Genomic DNA, 17,541 nt, shown 5'->3' with positions numbered 1-17,541 from the left:
TGGAAATTGCCAAAGATAAAGTGATGTCCAAGTAATTCCTTTCTAAATGCATATATTGTATCTGGCCTGGATTCATCCCTTCTACTTTGGACATCTAAGTTAGGAACCTATCCCCTCTGCTTCCTCTGTTAATGGGTGCAGTGGGAGGGGAAGGATTATCTTCCAGTAGAAAGTAACAGCCTAAATGGAATCTGGAGTTATGCAGGGTAAATCTCTGCCTCTGAGACAGTGTTAATTTTTTTATAAAGCACAAGGTGTTAAAACATGCTTAAAATGGTGTTAATCTTCCCCTGAAGACCAATCTCTGCACTTGGCTTGGAAATTGAAATATATACTAGTTTCTCCTTTCAGTTATCATTTTAGAGGAGACCTAAGGATATTTCATTAGGTTGCTTTCTTCTGTGATCACAAACAGATGTAATATGATATTTTCTTAGTACATATTAATGCTGCCTCTGCTGGGTTAAGTAACACATCTTGGCCTTGCTGATTGCCTTGTTTGCCTGAAGAGTTCAAATAAAGTTAACTAATTAAAATAAACTGCACAGCAGCAAGTGTATATTTAGTCTCCCTTTTGGCAGTTGTTTTGAATGTTCATGAGCACTTGTTTCCTCCTAGCACAGGACACTAACATAGGCACATCCTTTGGAAGAGAATAGAGTACCATTAGTTATTTCTGCCACTTGGAATTTCTTGTGTGGAAGTTCCAGTCTAGGCAAAAATATGAAAGACTAAAGCTAACTGCTACCAGCAGATACAGGATGTGCAGCCAAGATACTTGAAAGACAGCTTACTGCCGTAGAATAACAGAGTGAAGCCATACGTTTGTAACACCAAATACTTCTCTATTGTCTTTTTAAAAAATCTGCCATAGAAATTTAAAAGGCAGTATTTAGAAAAGAGAGAGAGTAATAGCAAAGGGAGGCAAAGTTTGGAGTTCTTCCAAAAGAGCAGAATAAGAGGATTTGTATCCTTTGTTGATGGTCATAGAGTCTTCTAAATGCATGTATACTTCTGAAAACCATGAAGGAAAATACATAGAACAATAATGTTTAAAAAAAAAAGTTGGCGGTTCAAACACATACAATGGATTGGAAAGAAATCATCTCCACAGTGCAAATAAAATAGTAACAGCCTTTCCATATTGTTTAACAACTGATGTTTAATCCCTTTAATTCTACTGTTTCTGTGGATAGAGCTGATAATCATGTCCATAATTTTAAAATACATTAGCCTTTAGATTACTTGATAATGGGCACCTACACTGTTATCCTCAGCTCCGAGTAAGACCATCAGAAGGAATGAGGTCATGTAGGTACTCTTTGAAACTTGTGAATTCCCCTGGTTTTATGGTGATGTGGTTCTCTTGATGAGCTGATCTCAATTTGCCACATAGCTCAGCCATTACATGCAATTACACAGTCAGGACTTGGGATTGTTCTAGGTTCAGGTGCAGTGGTTCTGCTCAGCAAGTGTCCATGCAAATCTCTAAGACTATTAACTTTTATGACACAGAAATGAAGGAAAGAAGTGATAAGAAAGAATCAGGAAAATGCTTTGAAGAAAGAAATCCTAGGAGATCTAACCACCAATTCAGAAAAGTAGCATGTATGTAAAAGTTCTTATTGGCCTCTTTCCATGCAAACATATATAGATATTACTTAGAAAATACGATGCAATTTGACACAGCCTGCTTTTGGAGAAGTAAATGAAAGCATTTCTGTCAGATCAGTTAACTTGGGGAAAGTAGCTTCATGATCGATGTTTGTTATGTCAGGCTAGACAGAAGAAACAGCAAGTGTCTATAGGACCCTCAGATGCTGTCATGAGGAAATAAAATACTATCGTTGAAAGCAGTTCAGGTGATTTTCACTTCTACCAAGCCTCGGTTACTGACAGTGCAGACGTGCGAACTAATGCATATTCTGGGTTGCTTCCTGTAACCCTTTAGACTTCCACACCTTTGGAAGAGTTTTACATTGCTTGGCTGTTTTCTGGCATTGGTAGTAAGTAACAAAAGTGTGTGCAAAGAAGGGAGAGCAAACTTTCTCCTAACTCACATTTTAGAAAGAATGACATCAGCTGCTATTTCAGCTTGTATTGATAATGGGGTACATCAGACCTAGTAAAGGATGGCAATGCTCCTTGTTCATTCAGCAGGATCATAGGTGTTATGTCAGGTTATCTGTGGGCTACTTTGGGGCACAGTATGTTGCTGCATACAAAGGAAAGCCTACATACAAAGAAAAAGGTCCTAGAAAATGGGGGGGTAAGGGGAAGAACTGTGGCTTTCTAGAGAAGGAAAAGTTTGCTATTAGGTGCTGTGCAGCAATCACCTCTGCAGAATTTTACTGCAGAAGACATGACAGTTTACTACTTGATGAGGTAGATACCAAACTTAGGCAACGAGGCTAATAATTTTTCTGCCACGTCCTACCTATACAGTTAGAGCATACATTAGGTGACAGTTACAACAGTACATTAAGAAAAGCTGTCTTTGCACATCCTAATGCCCTTTTCTTAGAACATGGTTGTAATATGTATGTTGAGTGACAGAAAATTCAAGCAAAACAACAGTGGATCATATGACTTTTCCTTTGAATCCAGAGAGATTTTATGTATGGTTTTGCAAGATCACAGATACCCTCTATGAAACCTGAATGGTGTGCCTTTGATCTTGTCCTCCTAGTGACCTCTCTCCCAAAAAATGCGTGTGAAAAGTATACTCTGTGATGGTGATCCATCACAGCATGGATAAACGTGTGCTACATCTGAACCATGCTGCTGGCCATTGTCTCAGCAGATAGGTAAGGCAAGCAAGAGAGCATAACCTGCAGGAAAAGAGAGGAAAATGAATGTGGACCTTAGGACATTGTACTTGGGCAGAGGAGAAGTGACAGGATGTCAAGAAGGACAGCTTGAGAGAACAGGCATGGGCTAAGATGTGTGTAAAAGAAATGGAAGGTGTTTGATAAATTTCTAGGGAGATGAATGGCAAAAACTGACATCAGTGATGAATTCAAGCACACTTCCTTTAGAAAAGTTCACCTTCCTGGTACCAGACAAGCTCAGGAACGCAAGAACAAATAAACCAGGGAAGACATCTGGGCAGCACATCTGTCTCTCAGAGACACGTAAGAGGCAGATACAGGAAAACCTGTCCTCCAGATTAGAGCCTGCCCTGATCATTATTAATTAAAGTTTGGAAAGCATCTGGAAAGAAATCTCCCAGGTGATAGACAGGTCTTCATGTGTATATTGGTTGATACGTCAGTAAGGAATAAGCAGACATGAGCATAAATGATACAATGAGGAAGAGTCAGCATAGGAGTAGTGTCACAAATCTGTAGGAGTTATTTGAAGGAATCAATAAACTTGTGGAAAGAGTGAAATGGTGTACTTGGACTTTCAAAAAATTTTTTACAAGGTCCCATACCAGCAATGTCTGAAAAGACTAGGGAAAAAAGCAATAGACCTATTATAGACCAATAGTTGCTTTAACAAGAAACAAAGAAACATGAATAATGTTCTGCTTTCACAGTGTAAGGAGGGATCAATGCTACAATCCATGTTGTTCAACATATTAATAAAAGCAAAAAGGGTGCTTAGTGAGATGAGAAAGTTTGCTGGTAATTCTTAACTATGAATCTGAAAATGAGTTCTCAGAATTGTAGAATAATAACATTTTAAACAAGATTAAGTGGCAAATAATAAAAGTTGGTAAAAGCAAAACAATAGCCAGTTTATGTAGATATTGTTAGGTTGTAATTTTCCCATGAGATAACATTGAGCTGAGAATTAACTGCTGCAGCATAGTGTGAATATAAGTTTACACAAGCTGAAAAAGTAATTATGGGAATTCACAAATGAAATGTCTGCTAGTATCAAGTACTGATTAGAGCCTTTGTCTCAAGGACAGTGTAATTCAAGGATGGTTCAAATTGTGGCAGATATCCCTGCGGCTTATCACTGTTTGCGCACCACACGCTCAGACCATTCCTGTTGATCTGCTAAGGGCTACTAGCAGAAACATGCTGAATTTTTGGTCGGTCTCTTTCTTACGGGTTGATACTGCAAGAAGAATTGCATAATACTGATTTGTTTGTTTAAATATTGTGTTTGACACCACGTAGGACTAAAAGACTCTTGAGATCAAGAGAAACTAAGGTACAGTTTACCCATTTTTTAATTTTTCCCAATGAAAAATACCATCTAGCAATTGTTCATATACTTTATCAAGCCACCGGTGTTTTTACTAATGCAAGTATAACTCTTCACCCATATTCGCTTTATACTTTTAGCAGTTTTTTATATGAAGGTAAGTGGTACGCTAAATATTTCAGAAGAGACTGTTGAAATGCTATTTATTTTCTTTTCTTCAATTATCTTTCCTATGTTAGAAGGGCTGTATTAGGGGTACATGACCCCAAAGTCTACACATTGGTAGGTGGCCAGCTGTGGGGGTGGTTTGACCCTGGCCAACAGCCAAATGCTCACACAGCTGCCCACTCACCCCACTCTCCTGTGAGACAGGGAGGATGTAAAAGGAAGGCAAGAAGACTCTTGCATCAAGACAGTGACACGTTAAAAGGGGAAGCAAAGCCTGTGCATGCCAGCAAAGCAAAAAAGAGGGATTCATTCACTACCTGCCATTGGCAGGCAGATGTCCAAATGCCTCTTGGGAACTGGGGCCTCAGCAGGTGTAACAGCTGCTTAGGAAGACAAATGCCATAACCACGAATGTCCCCACTTCCTCCTCCTTTCTCTGAGCTTTTATTGGTGAGAAGGATGCTATATGGGATGGAATACTCCTTCGGTCAGTTTGGGCTAGCTGTCCTGGCTGGGTACCCTCCTATGTCTTTCCCACCCTGAGTTTACTCGCTGGGGTGGCAGAGTGGGAAAGAGAAAGCCTTGAGGCTGTGTAAGCACTGTTCAGGAACGGACAAAATACTGCTGTGTTATCAACACTGTTTTAGACACAATTTTGAAGCACAGCACTATACGGGCTGCTATGAAGGACGTCAACGCCATCCCAGCCAGATCCAATACACCAACATCTTAAAAGGCTGAGCCTCCTTTCCAGCACTGGCCCTGAAACAGACCAAAAAATCCCTTTTTTTCTATATAACTCTCATAAACCTATCAAGCTTCTTGCCATCTGAGTTAATCAACAGTATATTTCTAGCAGCAGTGAAAAATCCAGAGGTCTAAGTAATGACAACAAGTATTTAAGAAATACAATGAATATTCCTCCCCCTGAAAGCACTGAATGTAAAATGTATCATTCTTTAAAGTATAAGTCATTCAATATTTGGCAATAGGTAAGGCAAACATGCTTCTTTGGGGTTTTTACAGTTTTTCAAACAATCTGTATTTGCCACTGGTAGTTTTCAAGATTTGGGGGATTTCTAGAACTAACCACTTTTCATCCAAGATATATATATCTCCAAGACATCCACTTTTCATGCAGCAATATAGCAGATTTAAGCCTGTTACTTGCTTTTTCATCTCTCTTCCACAAATCCACAAAGATTAAATATAATCCTCTACTTTAAGGCCCAACTGGGAGATTGATCTGCAGTCCATCTTGTAATGCAGTATTTCCCAAGTACCTTCCTGTCAGTCAGTCTGCACAGAAAAGAGCTTAATTATTATCTATATATGTGGGAGGGAATCAAGGAAAATAAACTGATAATTTTGTGCTCCACAGACGGGAATTCAAGATTATAATTTCCTTTAATAAAATTATGCATAAAAGCAAATTGCCTCACGATGCACAGTGCTTTGAAGATATAAGTGGGTTTTCCTATCTGATCATAATTAAATCACAGAAAAGGCACCTGAGGCACTGGTGCAACATGTGTTCGGTCATTGGTTGCTTACTAGATCTTGGACGTGAGAAGATAAATTCAGGATTGGAGCTGGGTTGTGTAACTCTATTGATCCATTTGTCAATTCAATGATTTCACTGGCCAACGTACCCTATGTTTAAATTTATTTATCCAGAAAATAAGACATTCTTCTTGTTCTGGAGAAATTGGAGAAGAACTATTTCTGCAATAGTCAAAAAGACACAAAAATTCACTTGTAAAGAGAACCAGGTCTTTCTCTTCTCATGCCTTGCCCCGCTAGCCATGAGCGTGAGTAACAGGTGACTCCCAGCCTCTCAAAAGGAAATTCCCATAGCATGATGCTGAATGTGAAGCACCAACATATCTAACTAGGAGCACAATCAAGGTCTGTTATTTGGTTATCAATATACTACTAAAATGGATTGGTTTTCTTTTGGGGCGATTTTTTTAATCACTGACATCCCCAACCACCCTACTTCTGAAAAAGTGAGGTACCAGCCTATTTGATTTCCCCCCTTTCTGTTGTCACATTAGGTCAAGTACTCTAAAGAAAATCACCAATTTGACTGAGTTATTAAGTGCCAGGCCATTTTTAAGAGAGTAGTATTTTTCCATTACAGCGGTTCATAAAGTCTCAGCTGACCTAAAGGTACAGAACGGACACATCAGCGGAGTCAACCAACAAAACCCCTGTTATTCAATTCCCTCTGCTCTCACCACCAGTTCTATTCATCAGTGTCTATACTGATAGGTAACATTTCAGTCAAGGAAATCTTAGGGTGACTTTCTAAAGACTTCCAGCAAATTCAGTAGGTAGAAAAAATAATATAAAGTTTATGTGAACTAGATTATCCTGGCGCACTTCAGACAATCAGCAGCCTAACCTATCCATCCATTTTCAGACAATGAAAGAAATTGGTTGTTGGAATTTGCCATCTGTGTCATAATCTGTGAAACCCTTGTTGCGCGAGAAGTTCAGTCTGTGTCATGCTGAGCACTTATTTGCTTCACACATAGCATTAGGACAAAGTAATGACGATACTGTTACCATACATCACTAGAGATGTATTACTCTTTACGTTCCCTTAGGTGACGAATATTCATTAGGAGTAATTTTTTAAAAAAACCCCAAACCCACAAATGAAAAAAGGTTGAAAAAAGTGTTTTTCACTTCTTAAGGATTCATTTATTTAGTTCAGCCCAATTCGAAAACATCAGTAGCCAAATACTAGCAGTAGAGCATTAAGATTGCCAGCATTAGGAGGTTCAATGATATCAGTGGAAAGAAATTAGGTATCAATATTTTAAAAGCAGGCAGAGATTGCAGGAGAGACAATAATCAGTCCTTCGCCATCCCTACACCACCCGAGCTAGGGAAGTGTTCGGGGGTTGTGCAAATCTCTCCTTTCGCCGGGAGGTGTCACTTTCCCACCGTGGTTTGCAGCCCTTCAGGTTAAGGGCGAGCCGGCCTCGCTCTGCCGAGCCCAGCAGTGGTCAGGGCCCAGCGGCTGCAGAGCGGCAGCCGGTCCCCGAGCCGCAGCCGGGCTGCCCCGAACACCGGGCTGCCCCGAGCACCGGGCTGCCCTGAGCACCGGGATGCCCCGAACACCGGGCTGCCCCAAGCACAGGGATGCCCCGAGCACCGGGCTGCCCCGAGCACAGGGATGCCCCGAACACTGGGCTGCTCTGAACACGGCTGCCCTGAGCACCGGGGCTGCAGGCACCTGCCTGCCACACGCAGCCGGGCTGCCCAACAGCAAAGGCGAAACGGCACTCACGCTGCAAGCGCACTCATCGTTCTTGTTTCTGATACTTTTAAAGGATGTTACCATTTTCTGATCTGAGAATTATGTAATACCCCCAGATTTCAATACTCATTTTAGTACTCGGTTTTTGTTCTGCAAGCATTCAGAGACTGCTAATGACTTTGCATACACACACACCACAGGAGATTTAGGACTGCCTTCTGTACAAAGAATTTAGTCACTTAAGTTTCTGAATCATTGTATTTTGTTATAAAATACAAGAGATAGTGTTGCTCTTGACAGCTAAGAGATGACAGGGAATTGTGTGACCAAAGTCAGCAACGTCACTGAGAAGTGAGCAGGACGCTAGAGAAGTACAACAGCAGCAGTGGATTCTCAGGCCAGAAGTTTTCTTTCCTAACTTTGGGCACTTAACTCAGCCTCCCGGCTTAGACATCTATTTACCTTACTCCCTCTGCATTTCACGGAGAGACAGAGATATATGCTTCCAGTGGCAATTCAGATTTAAGATAGCTGTCTACAGAACAGCCCGAGCCAAAAGATTTCTCCTAGCTCAGCATCACACTAAGACGCTGGAAGTTAGCGCTGGGATGAATCTGGACCATCTTTTCTTCACTGGCCCTTTGAAACAAGGAAGGACAAGGATGCAAGGCTTGAAACATCAACTTGTATCAGTCATAAAAGGTGTAGATCTCTTTTCACCTGGCAAGGCTCCAGTTGCTTCCACAACTGTTTTCCAGCATCACAGATTTTATCTGAAAGGAACACGGGTACTCAGCAGGAAACTGCAAGTACCAGATCTGCGTGAACTCCTTTGCAAATGTTCTGGGGAGCAGCAGTTTTTAGATAATCACCTTCTGCACAGCCTTCAAACACTCTCCCTGTCAGATCCAGTTAGAATGACTGTGAATAACACTACTGTGTTATTCCAACATTATAACCCACGGTCGCTAGCCATGCTAGTTTGTGACGTGCAGTGCTAACAGAAAAGACCTGACCTTCCAGAACAGAGTTAACAAAGCATTAGGCAACCATACTTGTTCTATAAAAGCAGAAACATTTAGCATATAGCATACAATATATGCAGAAAGACTACTACTTGGTATGCTTTCATTCTTTCTGATCGATAGCAACAAAATGGCTCCCTATATTTCAATTTAGGAACAACAATAAAGTTCATTGAGCATGTTTGCTCCTTTTCTATGCAACAGAGACAGTGGCAAATTCTTTCTTTAGCCCATACGTATACTAAAGGACTGTCAGAGAGCTCTTGTACTTCACTATTTATCTTAAATAATGCTTTCCAGAAATGTTAAAAGGTGTGGAAAAAATACAAGGAAAGCATTGCCCTTATGCAGTATATTAAATATCCCGTTCTCATGATTTTCCCAGAGTGAATCATGTAACACATCAAGCTGAGTTTACGGTATCTATTTCTTAAGCTACAATAGGTCAAATCTGAAAAATATCAGCATAATCAAAATGTATTTTGACCCCACAGCATTCCACCAGGGAGAGTGTAAAACGGGAAAGCCACACACTCCTGAGGAACTCTCAGGAGCTTCTTCCTTTCTGAGAAAGATAGCAGCTCCAAGGGGCTGCCAAAACGTGGCTGCTTCGCAGCTGTCTGTAAGCTCACTGGAAAATGGACTGCATTGCTGTATGTACAGTGCCTGGCATAATTTGCTGACAACTAGTGTAGCATCATTATACCAATGTATATCATGTGAACTACATAATTTTCTAGTTCATTGGCTAAGAATGTGTTACTTGAAACAATTATTATGCCAATCTATATTGTGTGAACATCTGTTTTCTACTGTATTGACTAAGCATGTGTTATTATTTGAAATAAATCTTCATTATTTTAGCTTTATTCAAGCTTTTCTTTAGTCTGCAATATCTTTAGTTCTAAAATGTTTGTGGAATCTTTTAAAAGTTTGGTTTATGTGCTTTCTTCTCAGTCCCGTGAGAGAAATATGATTCCTTTCCTATCTGAAGAAATGTAATACCAAGTTTAAGTTTCTGAAAGAAACGAATACACAACATGGTACTTTTTTGAACATAGCTTTTGACTCAGTTTGGGCCTGTTATCCTAGGTAAAGGTCAAAATATACTCTCTTCTGGCAAAAAATCTAAAGTCTCTGCTCTTTTTCCTCTCTTTCCTCCCTTTACAAACTCTCTTTTAGCAATCTAAATGGACAAAAAAAAAAAAAAAAAGACAACAACAAAAGTTGTTGTCTTAACAACTTAGATAATTTAGATGTCTATAATTTTCGATGACGAAAAATTTCTTTATGGCTAATATTGATGGACAGTGGAAAATTAAGAAAGCAAGTTAAAAAGCATATGAAATCTGTGTTTTAAAAAAATGCATGTTATAAAGTGAATATCGTTGGACCATACTTTGTTGTTAGATATGGAATATATTAATATTTTCCTTCCTTTAATTCCACTAAGAAACAGGTTTGCTCCACCAAAGTCTTATCTAGCTAAATATGTTGTTCGTAGAGTAAACTCACTTACCTCCTGTTGGTCTCCCAAATATGATCAGATATTACTGCTTTTTATCATATATCTACACTGGATTTTGTTTTTCACTGATGATTAGGCCAGGCGGAGGTTAATGAGGAACACTGTGCACAGAATATGACCTTGCAAAGCTGTTTTATCTCCTAGCAACTCACACAAAACAGTCCTTTCTAGTTTGCAGTGAGTCATTAATTTTAGCTGACAGACCTGAAGGCAGCATAGATATTAGTGTGCAGCCTGCAAGCCACCTCTCTCTGCTGACTTAACCAATGAAATCACTCTTAATTTCTACTGTCTTCTCCAATTTACCAGCAGTTCAGAAAAACTTCCCACGTCCCCAGAAACGCCTTTTCAAAATGACCTGAATCTTACAGCACTATGTAAGGGACTCCTACCTGTCCAGGCTAACATGCAGGAACAGTAATTAATATTTTATATGATGCATCAGCAATTAAAGAGGGAAATATCAAATTGGTAATAATTTATTGAAGAGAAGCTGAAGTTACCCATAGGCTTGAGGGTTTTTTTTGTACTGTTGTTTCTCCATGAGGAAACAGAAATTGGACAATGATTGAAGGACTTTCACTATCGCTCTGTAGTGTACACCATTCTCACTTATTAGTCCTGATGTCTTATGTTCTCTTCCTCAGTGTCCCACCAGGTATCATATTATTTGTTCAAAAGCTTTAATAAAATTACAACATTAATATGCATGAGACTAACTTTGGATAGCACTGACAGCTGCAAGGAGTAGCGTACATTGATGAAGCTGCATGATTGATAGCTTTCTCAATCCAAACAAATGAATCTGGAAAGGACAAACTGAGACAGGAAGTTGAAATATCAGAGCAAGGACATCATTTTCTGACTGCAGAACTGAGGAAGCAAGATCAGTTGACAGAGATGAGTTTCATAAAAAAGGGTTCACATAGAAAATGTCTAAGTTTACAGATCAAATTGTCTTTTATTAAGGTGTTTGTGCTTCTATTTTGCCATTAACTTTTCCAGTCCTGCAAAACTGGATTTTTGCCTCCATGGGAAAGTTTATATTATTTCAGTGTAGATAGGGCAATAAGAACAGATATGTCTTGCTACAGGTCAGGAAGCAGAACCAGGCTGTGGACAATGTCAATTCCCAAAGGCAGAGGTTCCTTTTTCCTGATTTGCTTCTGCCAAAATTAAATAGATTAGCTTAGTTTATATGGATGTCTGATTTCACCTCACTGACAGTTCTTGCAGTTATGCATTTTGTATATGGTAGCTGCATGTTTCCAAGTACCACTGTCTTCAGCATTTCCTAGGAGAAACCTTAATATGTCCTATGGGTTGCAGGCGGTTCCTAACTCAGCATGATGATTTTTTCTGTAAATTTCTTTGAGGCATGTAATGTCAATGCTAAAAAGGAGACATTGCAACATGCAGTGCTACGGGTACTAAGCCCTCCTGTAGGTCTAAGCTTCCAGGTAGGCTCCAACTGCTGACTGTACCTTTGTAACAAAGCCAGCAGAAGTAGTGACACCTAGAAGTGCTATTGTGTACATGGTAGCAGAGGTATGTTGAGACATTATAGAAGTGCAACTATGAGAAGAAGCCCTGTCCTGCTCATTAGCTGGTGATGTCCCTGTCCCTGACCACTGTGGCTAGGCAGAAGGCTCAAAAAAGCACAGGGAGAAGGAAAAGAGGAGTTCTGGCTTGAATGATGATATATAGAGCTGTCTGCTTCTCTATGCAGGAAGACGCAAAGATGATAGAAATGAGTCAAAGGAATCTCTGTATACTCTAGCTCTATAATGAGGAATGACGTTCTTAACCTTTACCTTGATAGAAAAGGTTAATTTTATGCTTTTAAACCTTGTCTGTAATACACAGCTTTGTTACTTAGGGAGCTCAGAACATAAAGATATACTGTATCATTCTCAATGTGAATTCCAGTTTTTGGAATGCCTGAAAATCTGCAGTACATGCTTCTGCCAAGGTTCAAGGACTAAGGCTGCAATATCATAACACAGGGTGCCATACGCATGCACAGGAAAGTCCGTAGAGGTTTGGGAAGAAAATATGTTTTGTACTGTTAATAAAAAAGATTTTAAAAATTTATTTTAAAACAAGTGTTTATTTCCTCTTAATCTCATCCTTCTTAATCTTTATTTTTGTGCATGCTTTATAGTGTACATAATATATTAGTATAGTAGTAAATGCCTATATAATTTATTAAAAAATAAATGTACATACATCAGCGGGGCGTGCTCAAAAATTTTTTACTGATGGGGTGCGTGATCAAAAAAGTTTAGAGACCGCTGCATTAGGGAATCAGACAGTTGATGAAAATCAGGGGAATAAGAGTGCAGCCCATGTGGAGGGGTTGGCACGTTCTTGACAGTAGCTGGCTAGAAGGTCAGCTTAGCTGCACTGTCAAATCATTCCTCAGTCGTGATAGTCATCCACCACTTCCTTTACCCATTAGTGAGGCTAATGGAATGAAAAAAATAAGTCACATCCATGGTCTTGACTTTTTAAGTGACAGACTTCTCAGAGGCAATAACCTCTAACAGAATAGCTTGACAGACATGCAGACAGACAGAATTGCAGTCTCTTAAACTGTTCTAGCATAAATGGCTATAAGAGGTAAGTCAAAGATTTTAATAGTATTTATGTAAGTACGTTTTAAAATGCACCTTTATTTTTAAAATAATGATGTTTGTTTTGCTTCAAGCTTTCAGGCATCAGATCACATGTGCCAATGCGGACATTATCATCCTCTCCTCTCTGGTGTGGATCTACTACACTCAGAGTGCCAACTATTGTTACAGGATCGGATATCTAATTTAAAATGGACAATGAAACAATGCTTAACGACGTTAGCCTCTTGAGTTATATTTAATACCTGCACTGCAAGAATCACCATACAAATTGCTGTTTTAAGAAGATATAATATGTCAAAATCTACTTGATGACTTCACAGTATTTTACAAATGTCATTTTCTATCTCAACAACACAGCTGGAACTGACAATATTAGGAAAATAATTTTGTAGAAGGATAAATCTGAAAAATGACTCATACTTACATTATTATCTGGTAAAACCTAAGAAATAATACCATTAGGTGTGTAGAAAGAAAAGGGATTTTTCTGTATATGAAGAAATCAGCATCTATTTGGCTTTGTATGCATTCTAGTTCTTGCTAGACCTACAGATAAGTTAAAATGCATCCCATTAATTTTAAAATCTTGGAAGAAATAATCACTAACAGCAAGCTGTATTTGAGCTGTATTTGCCAGATGAGAGTTTCTAGTGTGGAAAATTTTCATTATAAGAAACAGAAATGTTTGCTGCAGTAATTCCAAAGGGCAGTTCTGTTTCAAAGGTATTACTGTCAGCAGCCATGCTTCACAGACAAGTGACCTGGCAGAGAGAGGAGCACATGTTGCTGAAGGGATTTTTCAGTTAAAAGACCTCAAATTAACTGTGCTAGCAGCTCCCACATTAGCTAGAAGAGGATGCCTACTTTATGGGTCAACAGACCAAAACAATTATGCAATCTTTAGAAGGCAATCGTCATCCTAGATGTCCCTGATAAAACACTATGATGCTAATCTGAGTTTTCCTGTTTTCTTAATTTTGGCAAAAGCTTGCAGAAAGTAAAGCCAGAAGAAACTAAAACGATGCCAGACTAAAATCATCAGAGTGCTGATCCAAAGGGCTGCATAGATTGGAGGTCCATCTAACACATTATACATTCTCTAATAGCTGACCATAGTGGACGCCTAAGGAGGAAAATTAGAACAGAATGGGCATATAGTACTTTTTCCAAATGCTCTTGTAACCTGCAGGTCTAGGGCCTACTGACCAAATGCAATGTCTCTGTATTTATAGCTTGCAAGGGATTTTCTCCCCATTTCTTTGTTCATAAGCTTTTTGAATCCATGCAAACTTTGACTGTCCACAGCAGCTTGGGGCAGTAAAATTCCATAGTTTAAATGAACAGTATGCAAAAGACCACCCTCTTTGGTTTGTTTTCAGGCTTTCCACAATAGCTTCATTCAATGTTTCCTAGCATGCAGATTGGAAAATAAGATGTACAGTCATTCCTTATTGACTGTCTCTCATGATTTCACAAACCCACCATACGCTCTCCATAGGCTGGAGAGTTGTTCCTGGTATATCCGTTCCTGGATTTCTAACAGTAGAAAGTATTTACAGTAGGGTTCTTCAGTCCAGAAGTGACTGTTAGAAGGATTTGCTGGAGATCTGTATGTGAAATTTGAATCGTGAGTAGCCCAAAGAAGGCGAATACAGAACAACTATTTGTAGTCTCTTCCAGTATCAAAATTAGAGTCATTGTATAATTGTAGTCAAGCTTTCAAACTTCTTGATGCAAGATGCTGCATATGCTAAAAGCTTATGCAGGATCTGTAACAGCTGAACAAATATTTGTTCAAGAAAAATGCATCAAGATACTATATCTGAATCAGACATACCTGTAGTTATGAAACACTGGGAGTGTATCCTGGGGAATTGCTACCCAGACTTCATCCTGCTTCTTCTTTGCTCCCCTCGGCATTTGCTGTTGAGCTAGGATTTACTACTTTCTCAAAGGAAAAAAAAAGATACTAAGGTGAAAAACTATACATGTTGTATCTTCTCTGGTTATTTGTCTGTCTAGTTCTCTCAAACAATTCTATCTTTAGAGAAACAAATACCTTTTAATAAGCTGTGTTACAGGGTTATGGGCTCTTAGGGGCCTCAAATAATTTTGAATGACTCATATGAGTTTACTAAATAGTGACCTTTTTTCTCTTGCTTTCCTAAAGTAAAATATGCTAAACCAAGGCAGGCATGGAGTACCAATAAGCTTATCAAGAGCAATAAAGGACAGGGACTAATGCATCATAATTTTCTAGATCATTTATGGGAATGGTAGGCAAAACAATAGTAAATAAGTTGAAAACAGTGTTCTATCTATGACATATGTTGTCTTTTACCAAGTTTATCTCAACAGGAGGGAGGTCTTTCCGCCCTAGGAAAAAAGCTCTTCCTTTATGTATGTCTACTGAGTCATTAAGAGACCACATAGTTCTTGAACTGACTGAAAGTTAGTAGAGAACCTATCTAATAAGGAATGTAAACATAATCTTTTAGTCTTCTTTTTCATCTTCTTTTTCATTTTTTTTTTTTAAATTCATTTTAGTATGAAGGTTAGCGTAATATGCTTTATGAGACAGAAAATACTTTGATGCTCTTTGCAGAAACAAAAAAAACCCACAGGTTAATTTTCAAATTCTCTCTCCTTATAATTCTGCAACTAGGACAGTAAATTGTTTAGACATTTATATTCTTTCTGTACCTCTTTTAGAACTACTGTGTGACTCAAGCTCAAAAGCAGAAGCAACTACTTAAAATCCAAGACCTATTTAAAAGCTGATGAGCTACAGAAACTGAGTCATATTTTTTGTCTGTTTTCTGAGAAGCAGCTAGAATGTACTAGGAACATGTCTGGTAGTTCTGCAGAATTAAATTTTTTAATAGGACTCTCCTGTTTTACATGCTGTTTTGTTAGGAAGTATAAGATGATGAGGTAAGAAATCTTGGAGGAAGACTACTGAAGGTTAAATGTCCTTGCAAAGACACTTGAATTATAATCTTATCGGGAACAAATGAAATGAGAGGGCCACTTCAGAAAGAAGTTTAGCTAAACCACAGGCAAATAAATTGTTTTGTAACAAGTAAAGTATTTCCCTTCCATAGTTTCTCAATGATAAGCAATAGGTAAATAGTCTAGGTGTCAGCAGTGCATGTATTTGAGACAAAACTGTATCATGTAATGCAATTTATATTGAAAGGGTTTGTCTGATAGGAGACAAGATACAATTACTTTGCAATCAATCACATTAATAGCCTGTGATAAAAAGAACATGATGTACACTGGATAGGTTAATGCTCAAATGTAAACAGGCTGAAGTTTCTGCTAAAAGCAGCAATATTGAAATAGACTGTAAAGGTGAAAGATTTTGTCCGGAAAGATTTCTGAAATAGAGAAGAACTGGATGATCTTTAGAAATGGAGTAACGTAGATGTTATAAAGTGTGAGGATGCACACATAGGGACTAAAAGATCTGGGATCTTGGGAGTAAGAAAGAGGAAAGATTTCAGATCAGGTGACAACAAAGCTGTAGAAAAGTCAAAGATCAACTCTGAATAAACCAGGTTAGATACATTCAAGAGAAATAAGGAAGTACGACTGTGTTTTAAATAAAAGCCTCACATATTCTCATGAGTATTCTGAGATATTCACCTAATACTAAGAGAGCTAGGCCACAAATTTACATAGTTTCTAGATGATATTTCCCTTTATCTCACAATCGTGTTTACTAAAGGTACTAATATTTTTAAGTTCTTTTAAAGTAAGTGAAAAAATCTCCCCAAACTATGCTAAAAAATGTTACATATTGTAATAATTAATTGGTACTGGTGGCAAACTCGGTAAGAGAAGCATTTATTGTGAACATAATTGTGCTAAACAAAAAAATGATCATGTCAAAGTGATGTATTTCATAAGCATGCAAACTCTCTTACAGGTACATTGATCTGTTATGTTCCTAATTCCCTTTTTTTAGCTGATTAATCTCTTTATTTACACAGAAAGGACAAACTGATATATATTTAAATCTATGTATATATTCTGTTCTGTATCACTGGAATAAGACTTTATTAATCCTCTCAGCCATCTTGCTGAGGACAAGGTTGCCTTCTAAACCATTTCAACAAAGCATCATTAGATTATGTAATTCTGACTTCAAGATTGCTTAAGATCTCAAACCAATTGCCAAAACCCAGAGAATAAATTTTAACTTTTGCATGTACAAGTATTGGAAACTTCACATTTGAGTGCATGCACACACACACACAAATCGCCAGCAGATCTCTAGTTCAGTCAGCAAAACTATGCTGATTTACTCTCTATATCTAGTCTGATGCATGCAAAATGTAAAAATTGATTGCCTCTGTACAGAGGACAAAAAAAAAAAAAAGCATGCCCTGTGCGCTGGGCATTTTCCAAAATTCCTCGTGGAAAGATGGGAGGGTAAATGACTCAATTTGATTTGTTAAATACTGTGATAAGACTTAAATGCCTATTCCTAATGCCTGCTTAGAAGTACAATATCCTGAATGTATAGAATATACAGTTACATGAAGGAAAAACAAGGAGTGGGTGACTGCCTTAGTCTTCCAATGCAGTTTTTTCTGTACAACATACAGCAGAGTAACAGTGGAATTTGTGAGAGATGACAAATCTTTCTGCGAGCATGTTATCATATTTCCGGTGTCTGTAATGAATCATGGAAAGAGCTGTCATTGATCCCTACTACCATTCTACAATTCCCTCTGTACC

This window comes from Nipponia nippon, unplaced genomic scaffold (genome assembly GCF_047370975.1).
Source record: "Nipponia nippon isolate SJK-2023a ecotype South Korea unplaced genomic scaffold, ASM4737097v1 scaffold_20, whole genome shotgun sequence".
Lineage (NCBI taxonomy): Eukaryota > Metazoa > Chordata > Aves > Pelecaniformes > Threskiornithidae > Nipponia > Nipponia nippon.
This window is presented reverse-complemented; position numbering follows the sequence as displayed.